The following is a 14,438-nucleotide window of genomic DNA, read 5'->3' as shown; positions in this document are numbered from 1 at the left end:
CCTGTCAGTCCCCCAGATGTGATTGGCCCAGCGGATCCAGCACTGGATCCGCTGTCCAATCACCCACAGGTGGGGGCCAGCTCCGTCCCTCCTGCTCCCAGCCAGCAGCAGCACTCTCCCCTCTCCTCACCCGACAGTATAAAAATGAGTCACATTGACTTATTAAATGTCGCCGCCGCCAGTGTCCCAGGGTCTCTACAATAACGTTGTCGGTCCCGGAAAGCGCAGTCACTCAGTCAGCATTCATCTTTCGGGTCCCGACTCTTGGCTGGAGTGGTAGGAGGAGCCGCCTCTACTTTCCTCCCCTCTCATCTCTGCTCCTCCTCCAAACTTAGTAATGCTGCCTCCTGCCTGTGCCTGATTAGTGGTGCAAGTATAAGAGATGTTCCCCGGGAGGCATGCCAGGCTGTGAGGTCCGAATGCTGCATGTGGCCACGCCCCCAGCACCATGTCAGTCACCATTCATCACACAGGCAGAAGAGCACATGCAGCAGCGGTTCGGAAGCAGCTCCTTCCGACAGAGGTAAGTGGCTAGTTTCCTCATCTTCAGTACCCCCTAACAGCTACAACCCCCTCCGCAGGCACCCCTGACCCCTCCTCCCCCGCACACAGGCTCTCTTCTTCTCACTGCTCCAACCCCCCCTCCTCCTGACAGACACTACTCTCCCTTCTCCAAAACAGGCTACCCTCTCTTCTCTGTTCCTGCACTGCTCCAAACCCCTTTCGCGGCACCCCCAACCGCCCACCACCTCTCCCGCACGCGCTCCCTATTCTATCTGCCCTCACTGCTCCAAACTCCGCCTCACCCCCTTTGCAGCACACCTGACCCCCTCTCCTATTTCTTCTCTCACAGCTCCAAATCCGCCACCATCTGTCTCACCCCTACCCTCCCTTCCCTCTGCCATGCAGGTTCTGCTCTCCTCCCCTCACAGTTCAAACCCCCCCCATCCGCAGAACCCACCGTTCACCGTCCTTCCCCACACAGATTCCCTTCTCCTGCTATCTCTCTCACCTTATAACTCCAAACTCACCCCTCATCCATGGCACACCTCATCCCTCTCCTCCACACATGTTCCCCTCAACTGCTCTCTACCCTCACAGCTCCAACCCACCCTCCCTCTCCTGACCCACACAGGTTCCCCTCTTTAGCTACAACTCCCCTCACAGCTCAAAACTTCCCCAACCAATATCAAGGCACCCACCAAACCCTGCCTTCTCCCCCACAAACATTCACCTCTCCAGCTCTCCTCAAGTTCCAAACGACCCCTCCAATCACACCTTCTTCCACATAAATTCTCCTTTCCTGCTCTCTCTTCCCTCACAGCTCCAACTACCCTCATTTGCAGCATCCTCGATCACCCCATCCCCCCCACACCAGTTAGGGTTAGGTTGCAGTTAGGATGAGGTTAGGATTAGGCATGGGTTAAAGTTAGACTGTAGTTACGGTAGTGCCTCAACAGCCACTGACCTCACCGCACGCCACTGTTCGCTGGGCTGCTAACTTTGCTGTCCTGCGTTTAGATAGTCACCGTCTCCATGGGGGGTGTAAATTTGCAGTGCAAGTGAGCGATTCCATGCGTACAATGAGCTGCAAAAATCCATTGTGTGCAGTCCCTGCGCAGCCCAGGACTTACTCCTACAGTGAGGTCACAACAGGCTGATCGGGTCCAGAGCGGACGTCAGACACCCTCCCTGAGAACGTTTGGACACACCTGCGTTTTTCCAGACACTCCCAATAAACGCTCAGTTACCACCCACAAACGGCTTACTCCTGTCCATCACCTTGCGAACGCCTGTGCGATCGGAGTTTTCGCACCATCCCGTCGCTGACCGGCGATGCTCTATGTTGTTGTCTGATGTGCGTGCGCATTGCGGTGCACACGTATGCGCAGTTAGTAACTGATCGCCCGCTGTGCGAAAACGCACAGCAGCAATTGGGAAAGAATCAGGCCCTAAAATTGTAATGGAGCAGGAGGCGTCTGTTAAATGACAACGTAGACCCTGGATCGCATCACGCCATCAAAACAGCGGTAACACTCACCCGTTTTGAAGAATGGTGCCAGGTGCTGCTAAGTACCACCCCCAAAACAGTGCAGCATGTCAATCATAAGGGCAGAGGGCAATCCGTGGGGGGTAGAGGGGGGTAATTTATTGTGGCCCCCCTTTTAGATTTTGCTAGGGCTTCATGTATTACATATTAAGCCCCTGCCAGTCTTTATAATAATGTTCATTGTGTTTCATATTTTTAGAGGTGGATGGAGGAGGGACATCAGGTGCAAGCGCTCAATGTTTTTCCTCTGCGCATGCATCCGGAGGGTTAAAGCTTTCCGACACAGATCAGAACTGCATAGAGGCCCACGCAGTTCCGATAGACTTTCCTGGGTGGTGACTGGGGGGTGTTTAGAATCGGTGGGTGTGCCGGTGTCAGGGACCGTGTCAGCAGATGCAGTTCCACTGATCCCAGCAGTCAAATACCGTCGGGCATTCGCTGGTGCGACCGATAGTGCACCACTACAGATTTATAGCTGCAGCCAGTGGACATCCCAATAGACATCGGCTGCAGCATTGGCAGTATCGGCTGCCACAAAAGTCTCAGCTGCTACTGCTCAGCATCCACCTCTGAATCAGGACCTATGTCCAGAAAATGAAACAGCAATATGTTTTCTAGATGCATCATCACAAAACAAAATGAAGAAGTTGCAACCAAATGATGCAGTCTATCAGTGCACTTAGGGGTCTATTTATTAACATTATTTTTACTAAAATAATGTGAAAAAGGGTATTTTTTAGTGATGAGCGGATTCGGTTTTACTCGGTTTTACTCGGTTCTCAAAACCGAATCTTATTGGCTCACTGGTGTCACGTGTTTTGGATAGCCAATAAGATTCGGTTTTGAGAACCGAGTAAAACCGAATCCGCTCATCACTAGATTTTTACACCCTTTTCACATTATTTTAGTATCACCTGAATGTATTAAAGGGCATTTGGAGCAGTTTTCATGAAAAACTGCTCCAAACCCTTTAATTCACTTTTTTCTAGTAACCCACATCACATTCCCCATACTTATAATGGGAAATGTGATGTGGCCAAATTTACAAAAAAAAATGTTTTCAAAAAATACCGCAGTGTGCCCTGTGATAATCTCGCCAGCTCAGGCTGGCAAGTTCACAGGGCAACACTGCGATATGCACCCTTTTGGCCAGCTTTCTCTGCCCCTGTGTCCGATGGACACACAAGCTGATCACAGTGTAAAAAAAAAAAAAAACCATACTCACCTGTCCAGGGAGCCAGTGTCCGCTACTCCGGTGAGTGCTGCCGGGTGCCGTGTCCCACATATGCTGCAATATGACCCCGGTGCAGTAAAGTGATGCTGCAAAATGGCAGCGCACTTTACAGCACCGGGGGTCACAGCGCAGGAGAAGTACCAGCAGCCTCCTGAACCAGCGCGGACCGGCTCCCTGGACAGGTGAGTATATACTTCTGCTGGGGGGGGTCCGCGGCGCGCGGGAATAGTCGCAACGGTGGGGGGGGGGGTCGACCGGGTGGCGGCGGTAGCAGCGATGGGGGCGGCGCATGCGCAGCAGGACATCGGGGTATTTTTTACGAAAAATACCCCGATGATGCCGCGAAGAGGCATCGCAGGGACAGAGCTTGACCACAAGCTCTGTCCCTGCATGCGATAATTGATACATCCCTACGATGTAAGCAATTATCGCAGTGCGAGTTTGGGCGATTTTATCACCTGTCATCCGCATCCTGTATGAGGATGGTGATAAATAGGCCCTTTAAACCCTTGGCCTGGTTCATATTTGTAAGTAAAGCAAAAATAAGAATTTACTCACCGGTAATTCTATTTCTCGTAGTCCGTAGTGGATGCTGGGACTCCGTAAGGACCATGGGGAATAGCGGCTCCGCAGGAGACTGGGCACAACTATAAAGAAAGCTTTAGGTCTAACTGGTGTGCACTGGCTCCTCCCACTATGACCCTCCTCCAGACTTCAGTTAGGATACTGTGCCCGGAAGAGCTGACACAATAAGGAAGGTTTTAGAATCCCGGATAAGACTCATACCAGCCACACCAATCACACCGTATAACTCGTGATACAATACCCAGTTAACAGTATGACAACAACTGAGCCTCTCAACAGATGGCTCAACAATAACCCTTTAGTTAAACAATAACTATATACAAGTATTGCAGACAATCCGCACTTGGGATGGGCGCCCAGCATCCACTACGGACTACGAGAAATAGAATTACCGGTGAGTAAATTCTTATTTCTCTGACGTCCTAGTGGATGCTGGGAACTCCGAAAGGACCATGGGGAATAGCGGCTCCGCAGGAGACTGGGCACAACTAAAGAAAGCTTTTAGGTCACCTGGTGTGCACTGGCTCCTCCCACTATGACCCTCCTCCAAGCCTCAGTTAGATTTTGTGCCCGGCCGAGGTTGGATGCACACTAGGGGCTCTCCTGAGCTTCTAGAAAGAAAGTATATAATTAGGTTTTTTATTTTACAGTGAGACCTGCTGGCAACAGGCTCACTGCAGCGAGGGACTAAGGGGAGAAGAAGCGAACCTACCTGCTTGCAGCTAGCTTGGGCTTCTTAGGCTACTGGACACCATTAGCTCCAGAGGGATCGACCGCATGGAACTGGCCTTGGTGTTCGGTCCCGGAGCCGCGCCGCCGTCCCCCTTACAGAGCCAGAAGCAAGAAGAGGTCCGGAAAATCGGCGGCAGAAGACATCAGTCTTCACCAAGGTAGCGCACAGCACTGCAGCTGTGCGCCATTGCTCCTCATGCACACTTCACACTCCGGTCACTGAGGGTGCAGGGCGCTGAGTTCCCAGCATCCACTACGGACTACGAGAAATAGATTTACCGGTGAGTAAAATCTTATTTTTCTCTGACGTCCTAAGTGGATGCTGGGACTCCGTAAGGACCATGGGGATTATACCAAAGCTCCCAAACGGGCGGGAGAGTGCGGATGACTCTGCAGCATCGAATGGGCAAACTCTAGGTACTCCTCAGCCAGGGTGTCAAACTTGTAGAATTTAGCAAATGTGTTTGACCCCGACCAAGTAGCTGCTCGGCAAAGTTGTAAAGCCGAGACCCCTCGGGCAGCCGCCCAAGAAGAGCCCACCTTCCTCGTGGAATGGGCTTTCACTGATTTAGGATGCGTCAGTCCAGCCGCAGAATGTGCAAGCTGAATCGTACTACAGATCCAGCGAGCAATAGTCTGCTTTGAAGCAGGTGCACCCAACTTGTTGGGCGCATACAGGATAAATAGCGAGTCAGTCTTTCTGACTCCAGCTGTCCTGGAAACAGATTTTCAGGGCCCTGACTACGTCCAACAACTTGGAAGCATCCAAGTCTGTAGTAGCCGCAGGCACCACGATAGGTTGGTTCAGATGAAAAGCTGATACCACTTTAGGAAGAAACTGGGGACGAGTCCTCAATTCTGCCCTATCCATATGGAAAATCAGATAAGGGCTTTTACATGACAAAGCCGCCAATTCTGATACACGCCTGGCCGAAGCCAAGGCCAACAACATGACCACTTTCCATGTGAGATATTTCAATTCCACGGTTTTAAGTGGCTCAAACCAATGTGACTTTAGGAAATCCAACACCACGTTGAGATCCCAAGGTGCCACTGGAGGCACAAAAGGGGGCTGAATATGCAGCACTCCCTTAACAAAAGTCTGAACTTCAGGTAGTGAAGCCAGTTCTCTCTGGAAGAAAATCGATAGAGCCGAAATCTGGACCTTAATGGAACCCAATTTTAGGCCCATAGTCACCACTGACTGTAGGAAGTGCAGGAAACGGCCCAGCTGAAATTCCTCCGTTGGGGCCTTCCTGGCCTCACACCACGCAACATATTTTCGCCATATGCGGTGATAATGGTTTGCGGTTACTTCTTTCCTAGCTTTTATCAGCGTAGGAATGACTTCCTCCGGAATCCCCTTTTCCTTCAGGATCCGGTGTTCAACCGCCATGCCGTCAAACGCAGCCGCGGTAAGTCTTGGAACAGACAGGGCCCCTGCTGCAGCAGGTCATGTCTGAGCGGCAGAGGCCATGGGTCCTCTGACATCATTTCTTGAAGTTCCGGGTACCAAGCTCTTCTTGGCCAATCCGGAACAATGAGTATAGTTCTTACTCCTCTTCTCCTTATTATCCTCAGTACCTTTGGTATGAGAGGAAGAGGAGGGAACAGATAAACCGACCGGTACACCCACGGTGTCACTAGAGCGTCCACAGCTATCGCTTGCGGGTCTCTTGACCTGGCGCAATATCTTTCTAGCTTTTTGTTTAGGCGGGACGCCATCATGTCCACCTGTGGCCTTTCCCAACGGTTTACAATCAGTTGGAAGACTTCTGGATGAAGTCCCCACTCTCCCGGGTGGAGGTCGTGCCTGCTGAGGAAGTCTGCTTCCCAGTTGTCCACTCCCGGAATGAACACTGCTGACAGTGCTAACACGTGATTTTCCGCCCATCGGAGAATCCTTGTGGCTTCTGCTATCGCCGTCCTCCTTCTCGTGCCGCCCTGTCGGTTTACATGGGCGACCGCCGTGATGTTGTCTAACTGGATCAGTACCGGCTGGTTTTGAAGCAGGGGTTTTGCCTGACTTAGGGCACTGTAAATGGCCCTCAGCTCCAGAATATTTATGTGCAGGGAAGTCTCCTGACTTGACCATAGTCCTTGGAAGTTTCTTCCCTGTGTGACTGCCCCCCAGCCTCGAAGGCTGGCATCCGTGGTCACCAGGACCCAGTCCTGTATGCCGAAACTGCGGCCCTCTTGAAGATGAGCACTCTGCAGCCACCACAGCAGAGACACCCTGGTCCTTGGAGACAGGGTTATCAGCCGATGCATCTGAAGATGCGATCCGGACCACTTGTCCAACAGGTCCCACTGAAAGGTTCTTGCATGGAACCTGCCGAATGGAATTGCTTCGTAGGAAGCTACCATCTTTCCCAGGATCCGCGTGCAGTGATGCACCGACACCTGTTTTGGTTTTAGGAGGCCTCTGACTAGAGATGACAGCTCCTTGGCCTTCTCCTCCGGGAGAAACACTTTTCTCTAACGTCCTAGTGGATGCTGGGGACTCCGTCAGGACCATGGGGATTAGCGGCTCCGCAGGAGACAGGGCACAAAAAGTAAGCTTTTAGGATCACATGGTGTGTACTGGCTCCTCCCCCTATGACCCTCCTCCAAGCCTCAGTTAGGTTTTTGTGCCCGTCCGAGCAGGGTGCAATCTAGGTGGCTCTCTTAAAGAGTTGCTTAGAAAAAGTTTTTAGGTTCTTTATTTTCAGTGAGTCCTGCTGGCAACAGGCTCACTGCTACGAGGGACTTAGGGGAGAGAAGTGAACTCACCTGCGTGCAGGATGGATTGGCTTCTTAGGCTACTGGACACCATTAGCTCCAGAGGGAGTCGGAACACAGGTCTCGCCCTGGGGTTCGTCCCGGAGCCGCGCCGCCGACCCCCCTTGCAGATGCTGAAGATTGAAGAGGTCCGGAACCAGGCGGCAGAAGACTTTCAGTCTTCATCAGGTAGCGCACAGCACTGCAGCTGTGCGCCATTGTTGTCAGCACACTTCACACAGCGGTCACGGAGGGTGCAGGGCGCGGGCGCCCTGGGCAGCAATGTATAATACCTGTATGGCGAAAAATACATCACATATAGCCCTTGAGGCTATATGGATGTATTTAACCCCTGCCAGATATCACAAACTCCGGAGAAGAAGCCAGCCGAAAAGGGGGCGGGGCCTATTCTCCTCAGCACACAGCGCCATTTTCCCTCACAGAAATGCTGGTGGGAAGGCTCCCATGCTCTCCCCTGCACTGCACTACAGAAACAGGGTTAAAACAGAGAGGGGGGGCACTGATTTGGCGATATGAATATATATTAAATGCTATAAGGGAGGAACACTTATATAAAGGTTGTCCCTGTATAATTATAGCGTTTTGGTGTGTGCTGGCAAACTCTCCCTCTGTCTCCCCAAAGGGCTAGTGGGTCCTGTCCTCTATCAGAGCATTCCCTATGTGTGTGCTGTATGTCGGTACGTGTGTGTCGACATGTATGAGGAAAATGTTGGTGAGGAGGCGGAGCAAATTGCCTGTAATAGTGATGTCACTCTCTAGGGAGTCGACACCGGAATGGATGGCTTATTTATGGAATTACGTGATAATGTCAACTCGCTGCAAGCCGGTTGACGACATGAGACGGCCGGCGATCAAATTAGTACCTGTCCAGGCGTCTCAAACACCGTCAGGGGCTGTAAAACGCCCATTTACCTCAGTCGGTCGACACAGACCCAGACACGGACACTGATTTCAGTGTCGACGGTGAAGAAACAAACGTATTTTCCTTTAGGGCCACACGTTAAGGGCAATGAAGGAGGTGTTACATATTTCTGATACTACAAGTACCACAAAAAAGGGTATTATGTGGGATGTGAAAAAACTACCTGTAGTTTTTCCTGAATCAGATAAATTAAATGAAGTGTGTGATGATGCGTGGGTTTCCCCCGATAGAAAATTATTGGCGGTATACCCTTTCCCGCCAGAAGTTAGGGCGCGTTGGGAAACACCCCTTAGGGTGTATAAGGCGCTCACATGCTTATCAGAACAAGTGGCGGTACCATCTACAGATAGGGCCGTACTTAAGGAGCCAGCTGATAGGAGGCTGGAAAATATCCTAAAAAGTATACACACACATGCTGGTGTTATACTGCGACCAGCGATCGCCTCAGCCTGGATGTGCAGAGCTGAGGTGGCTTGGTCGGATTCCCTGACTAAAAATATTGATACCCTTGACAGGGACAGTATTTTATTGACTATAGAGCATTTAAAGGATGCATTTCTATATATGCGAGATGCGCAGAGGGATATTTGCACTCTGGCATCAAGAGTAAATGCGATGTCCATATCTGCAAGAAGTTGTTTATGGACACGACAGTGGTCAGGTGATGCAGATTCCAAACGGCACAAAGATGTAATGCCGTATAAAGGGGAGGAGTTATTTGGGGTCGGTCCATGGGACCTGGTGGCCACGGCAACTGCTGGAAAATCCACCGTTTTTTACCCTAAGTCACATCTCTGCAGAAAAAGACACCGTCTTTTCAGCCTCAGTCCTTTCGTCCCTATAAGAGTCATATCTGCCCAGGGATAGAGGAAAGGGAAGAAGACTGCAGCAGGCAGCCCATTCCCATGAACAGAAGCCCTCCACCGCTTCTACCAAGTTCTCAGTATGACGCTAGGACCGTACAGGACCCCTGGATCCTACAAGTAGTATCCAAGGGGTACAGATTGGAATGTCGAGACGTTTCCCCCTCGCAGGTTCCTGTAGTCTGCTGTACCAATGTCTCCCTCCGACAGGGAGGCAGTATTGAAAACAATTCACAAGCTGTATTCCCAGCAGGTGATAATAAAATTACCCCTCCTACAACAGGGAAAGGGGTATTATTCCACACTATATTGTGGTACTGAAGCCAGAAGGCTAGGTGAGACCTATTCTAAATCTGAAATATTTGAACACTTACAAAGGTTCAAATCCAGATGGAGTCACTCAGAGCAGTGATAGCGAACCGGGAAGAAGGGGACTATATGGTGTCCCGGGACATCAGGGATGCTTACCTCCATGTCCCAAAATTTGCCTTTCTCACCAAGGGTATCTCAGGTTCGTGGTACAGAACTGTCACTATCAGTTTCAGACGATGCCGTTGGATTGTCCAAGGCACCCCGGGTCCTTACCAAGGTAATGACCGAAATGAGGATTCGTCTTCAAAGAAAATGGACGACCTCCTGATAAGAACAAGGTCCAGAGAACAGTTGGAGGTCGGAGTAGCACTATCTCAAGTAGTTCTACGACAACACGGGTGGATTCTAAATATTCCAAAACCGCAGTTGTTCCGACGACACGTCTGCTGGTCCTAGGGATGATTCTGGACACAGTCCAGAAAAAGGTGTTTCTCCCAGAGGAGAAAGCCAGGGAGTTATCCGAGCTAATCGGGATCCTCCTAAAACCAGGAAAAGTGTCAGTGCATCATTGCACAAGAGTCCTGGTAAAAATGGTGGCTTATTACGAAGCGATTCCATTCGGCAGATTTCACGCAAGAACTCTTCAGTGGGATCTGCTGGACAAATGGTCCGGATCGCATCTTCAGATGCATCAGCGGATAACCCTATATCCAAGGACAAGGGTGTCTCTCCTGTGGTGATTACAGAGTGCTCATCTTCTAGAGGGCCGTAGATTCGGCATTCAGGATTGGATGCTGGTGACCACGGAGGCCAGCCTGAGAGGCTGGGGAGCAGTCACACAGGGAAAAAATTTCCAGGGAGTGTGATCAAGTCTGGAGAATTCTCTCCACATAAATATACTGGAGCTAAGAGCAAATTTATAATGCTCTAAACTTAGCAAGACCTCTGCTTCAAGGTCAGCCGGTATTGATCCAGTGGGATAACATCACGGCAGTCGCCCACGTAAACAGAAAGGGCGGCACAAGAAGCAGGAGGGCAGTGGCAAAACTGCAAGGATTTTTCGCTAGGCGGAAAATCATGTGATAGCACTGTCAGCAGTGTTCATTCCGGGAGTGGACGACTGGGAAGCAGACTTCCTCAGCAGGCACGACCTCCACCCGGGAGAGTGGGAACTTCATAGGGAAGTTTTCCGCATGATTGTGAACCGTTGGGAAAGACCAAAGGTGGACATGATGGCGTCCCGCCCGAACAAAAAACGGGACAGGTATTGCGCCAGGTCACGAGACCTTCAGGCGATAGCTGTGGATGTCCTGGTAACACCGTGGGTGTAACAGTCGGTGTATGTGTTCCCTCCTCTGCTTCTCATAACCAAGGTATTGAGAATTATAAGACGTAGAGGAGTAAGAACTATACTCGTGGCTCCGGATTGGCCAAGAGGGACTTGGTACCCGGAACTTCAAGAGATGCTCATAGAGGACTAATGGCCTCAGGAGCTAAGAAGGGACTTGCTTCAGCAAGTACCATGTCTGTTCCAAGACTTACCGCGGCTGCGTTTGACGGCATGGCGGTTGAACGCCGGATTCTAAGGGAAAAGGCATTCCGGAAGAGGTCATACCTACCCTGGTCAAAGCCAGGAAGGAGGTGACCGCACAACGTTATCACCACATGTGGTGAAAATATGTTGCGTGGGTGAGGCCAGGAAGGCCCCACGAAGAAATTTCAACTAGGTCGATTTCTGCACTTCCTGAAAACAGGAGTGTCTATGAGCCTCAATTTGGGGTCCATTAAGGTTCAAGTTTCGGCCCTGTAGATTTTCTTCCAGAAAGAATTGGCTTCAGTTCCTGAAGTCCAGACATTTGTCAAGGGAGTATTGCATATACAGCCCCTTTTGTGCCTCCAGTGGCACCGTGGGATCTCAAAGTAGTGTTGGGATTCCTCAAATCATATTGGTTTGAACCGCTCAAATCTGTCGATTTGAAATATCTCACATGGAAAGTGACCATGCTGTTGGCCCTGGCCTCGGCCAGGCGATTGTCAGAATTGGCGGCTTTGTCTTACAAAGGCCCATATTTGATTTTCCATTCGGACGGGGCAGAACTGGGACTCGTCCCCAGTTTCTTCCTAAGGTGGTGTCAGCGTTTCACCTGAAACAACCTATTGTGGTGCCTGCGGCTACTAGGGACTTGGAGGACTCCAAGTTGCTAGACGTTGTCAGGGCCCTGAAAATATATATATATATATATATATATATATATATATATATATATATATATATATAATTCCAGGACGGCTGGAGTCAGAAAGTCTGACTTGCTGTTTATTTTGTATGCACCCAAAAAGCTGGGTGCTCCTGCTTCTAAGCAGACTATTGCTCGTTGGATTTGTAGTACAATTCAACTTGCACATTCTGTGGCAGGCCTGCCACAGCCAAAATCTGTAAATGCCCATTCCACAAGGAAGGTGGGCTCATCTTGGACGGCTGCCCGAGGGGTCTCGGCTTTACAACTTTGCCGAGCAGCTACGTGGTCAGGCGGGAACACGTTTGTAAAATTCTACAAATTTGATACCCTGGCTGAGGAGGACCTGGAGTTCTCTCATTCGGTGCTGCAGAGTCATCCGCACTCTCCCGCCCGTTTGGGAGCTTTGGTATAATCCCCATGGTCCTGACGGAGTCCCCAGCATCCACTAGGACGTTAGAGAAAATAAGATTTTACTTACCGATAAATCTATTTCTCATAGTCCGTAGTGGATGCTGGGCGCCCATCCCAAGTGCGGATTGTCTGCATTACTTGTACATAATTATTGTTACAAAAATCGGGTTATTATTGTTGTGGGCCATCTTTTCAGAGGCTCCTTCGTTGTTATCATACTGTTAACTGGGTTCAAATCACAGGTTGTACGGTGTGATTGGTGTGGCTGGTATGAGTCTTACCCGGGATTCAAGATCCTTCCTTATTGTGTACGCTCGTCCGGGCACAGTACCTAACTGAGGCTTGGAGGAGGGTCATAGGGGGAGGAGCCAGTACACACCATGTGATCCTAAAAGCTTACTTTTTGTGCCCTGTCTCCTGCGGAGCCGCTAATCCCCATGGTCCTGACGGAGTCCCCAGCATCCACTACGGACTATGAGAAATAGATTTATCGGTAAGTAAAATCTTATTTTTTCTGTTCTGTGTCCAGAACCATCCCCAGGAACAGTAGACGTGTCGTAGGGACCAGCTGTGACTTTGGAATATTTAGAATCCAGCCGTGCTGTTGTAGCACCTCCCGAGATAGTGCTACCCCGACCAACAACTGCTCCCTGGACCTCGCCTTTATCAGGAGTACGTCCAAGTACGGGATAATTAAAACTCCCTTCTTTCGAAGGAGTATCATCATTTCGGCCATTACCTTGGTAAAGACCCTCGGAGCCGTGGATAGACCGAACGGCAACGTCTGGAATTGGTAATGACAATCCTGTACCACAAATCTGAGGTACTCCTGGTGAGGATGGTAAATGGGGACATGCAGGTAAGCATCCTTGATGTCCAGTGATACCATGTAATCCCCCTCGTCCAGGCTTGCAATAACCGCCCTGAGCGATTCCATCTTGAACTTGAATTTTTTTATATACGTGTTCAAGGATTTCAAATTTAAAATGGGTCTCACCGAACCGTCCGGTTTCGGTACCACAAACATTGTGGAATAGTAACCCCGTCCTTGTTGAAGTAGGGGCACCTTTACTATCACCTGCTGGGAATACAGCTTGTGAATTGCCTCTAACACTGCCTCCCTGCCTGAGGGAGTTGTTGGCAAGGCAGATTTGAGGAAACGGCGGGGGGAAAGACGTCTCGAATTCCAGCTTGTACCCGAGATACTACTTGAAAGATCCAGGGATCCAACCGTGAGCGAGCCCACTGATCGCTGAAATTTTTGAGACGGGCCCCCACCGTACCTGGCTCCGCCTGTGGAGCCCCAGCGTCATGCTGTGGACTTAGAGGAAGCGGGGGACGACTTTTGCTCCTGGGAACTGGCTGTATGCTGCAGCTTTTTCCCTCTACCTCTGCCTCTGGGCAGAAAGGATGCGCCTTTAACCCGCTTGCCCTTATTGGGCCGAAAGGACTGTACCTGATAATACGGTGCTTTCTTTGGCTGTGAGGGAACATGGGGTAAAAATGTAGACTTCCCAGCTGTTGCTGTGGAAACGAGGTCCGAGAGACCATCCCCGAACAACTCCTCACCCTTATAAGGCAAAACTTCCATGTGCCTTTTAGAATCTGCATCTCCTGTCCACTGCCGAGTCCATAACCCTCTCCTGGCAGAAATGGACATTGCACTTATTTTAGATGCCAGCCGGCAAATATCCCTCTGTGCATCCCTCATGTATAAGAGTGCGTCTTTAATATGCTCTACGGTTATCAATATAGTGTCCCTGTCTAGGGTATCAATATTTTCCGACAGGGAATCTGACCACGCAGCTGCAGCACTGCACATCCATGCTGAAGCAATAGCTGGTCTCAGTATAACACCTGTGTGTGTATATATAGACTTCAGGATAGCCTCCTGCTTTCTATCAGCAGATTCCTTCAGGGCGGCCGTATCCGGAGACGGTAGTGCCACCTTCTTTGACAAGCGTGTGAGCGCTTTATCCACCCTAGGGGATGTTTCCCAACGTGACCTATCCTCTGGCGGGAAAGGGTACGCCATTAGTAACCTCTTAGAAATTACCAGTTTCTTATCGGGGGAAGCCCACGCTTCTTCACACACTTCATTTCATTCCTCAGATGGAGGAAAAACAACTGGTAGTTTTTTCTCTCCAAACATAATATCCTTTTTTGTGGTACCCGGGGTAACATCAGAAATATGCAACACATTTTTCATTGCCTCAATCATATAACGTGTGGCCCTATTGGAAGATACATTCGTCTCATCGTCGTCGACACTGGATTCAGTATCCGTGTCGACATCTGTGTCTGCCAT

At 50.3% G+C, this 14,438-nt stretch overlaps 1 protein-coding gene across 1 annotated transcript in view; it reads left to right on the top strand.

The window, feature by feature from the left end:
* Positions 1–14,438, top strand: part of SPON1 (spondin 1) — a 683,924-nt gene that overhangs the window by 450,222 nt on the left and 219,264 nt on the right. The gene's annotated exons all lie outside the window — the stretch shown is intronic.

Source organism: Pseudophryne corroboree, chromosome 11 (assembly GCF_028390025.1).
Source record: "Pseudophryne corroboree isolate aPseCor3 chromosome 11, aPseCor3.hap2, whole genome shotgun sequence".
Classification (NCBI taxonomy): domain Eukaryota; kingdom Metazoa; phylum Chordata; class Amphibia; order Anura; family Myobatrachidae; genus Pseudophryne; species Pseudophryne corroboree.
Note: the sequence above shows the minus strand (reverse complement) of the source record. Positions and strands in the feature narration are given on the sequence as shown.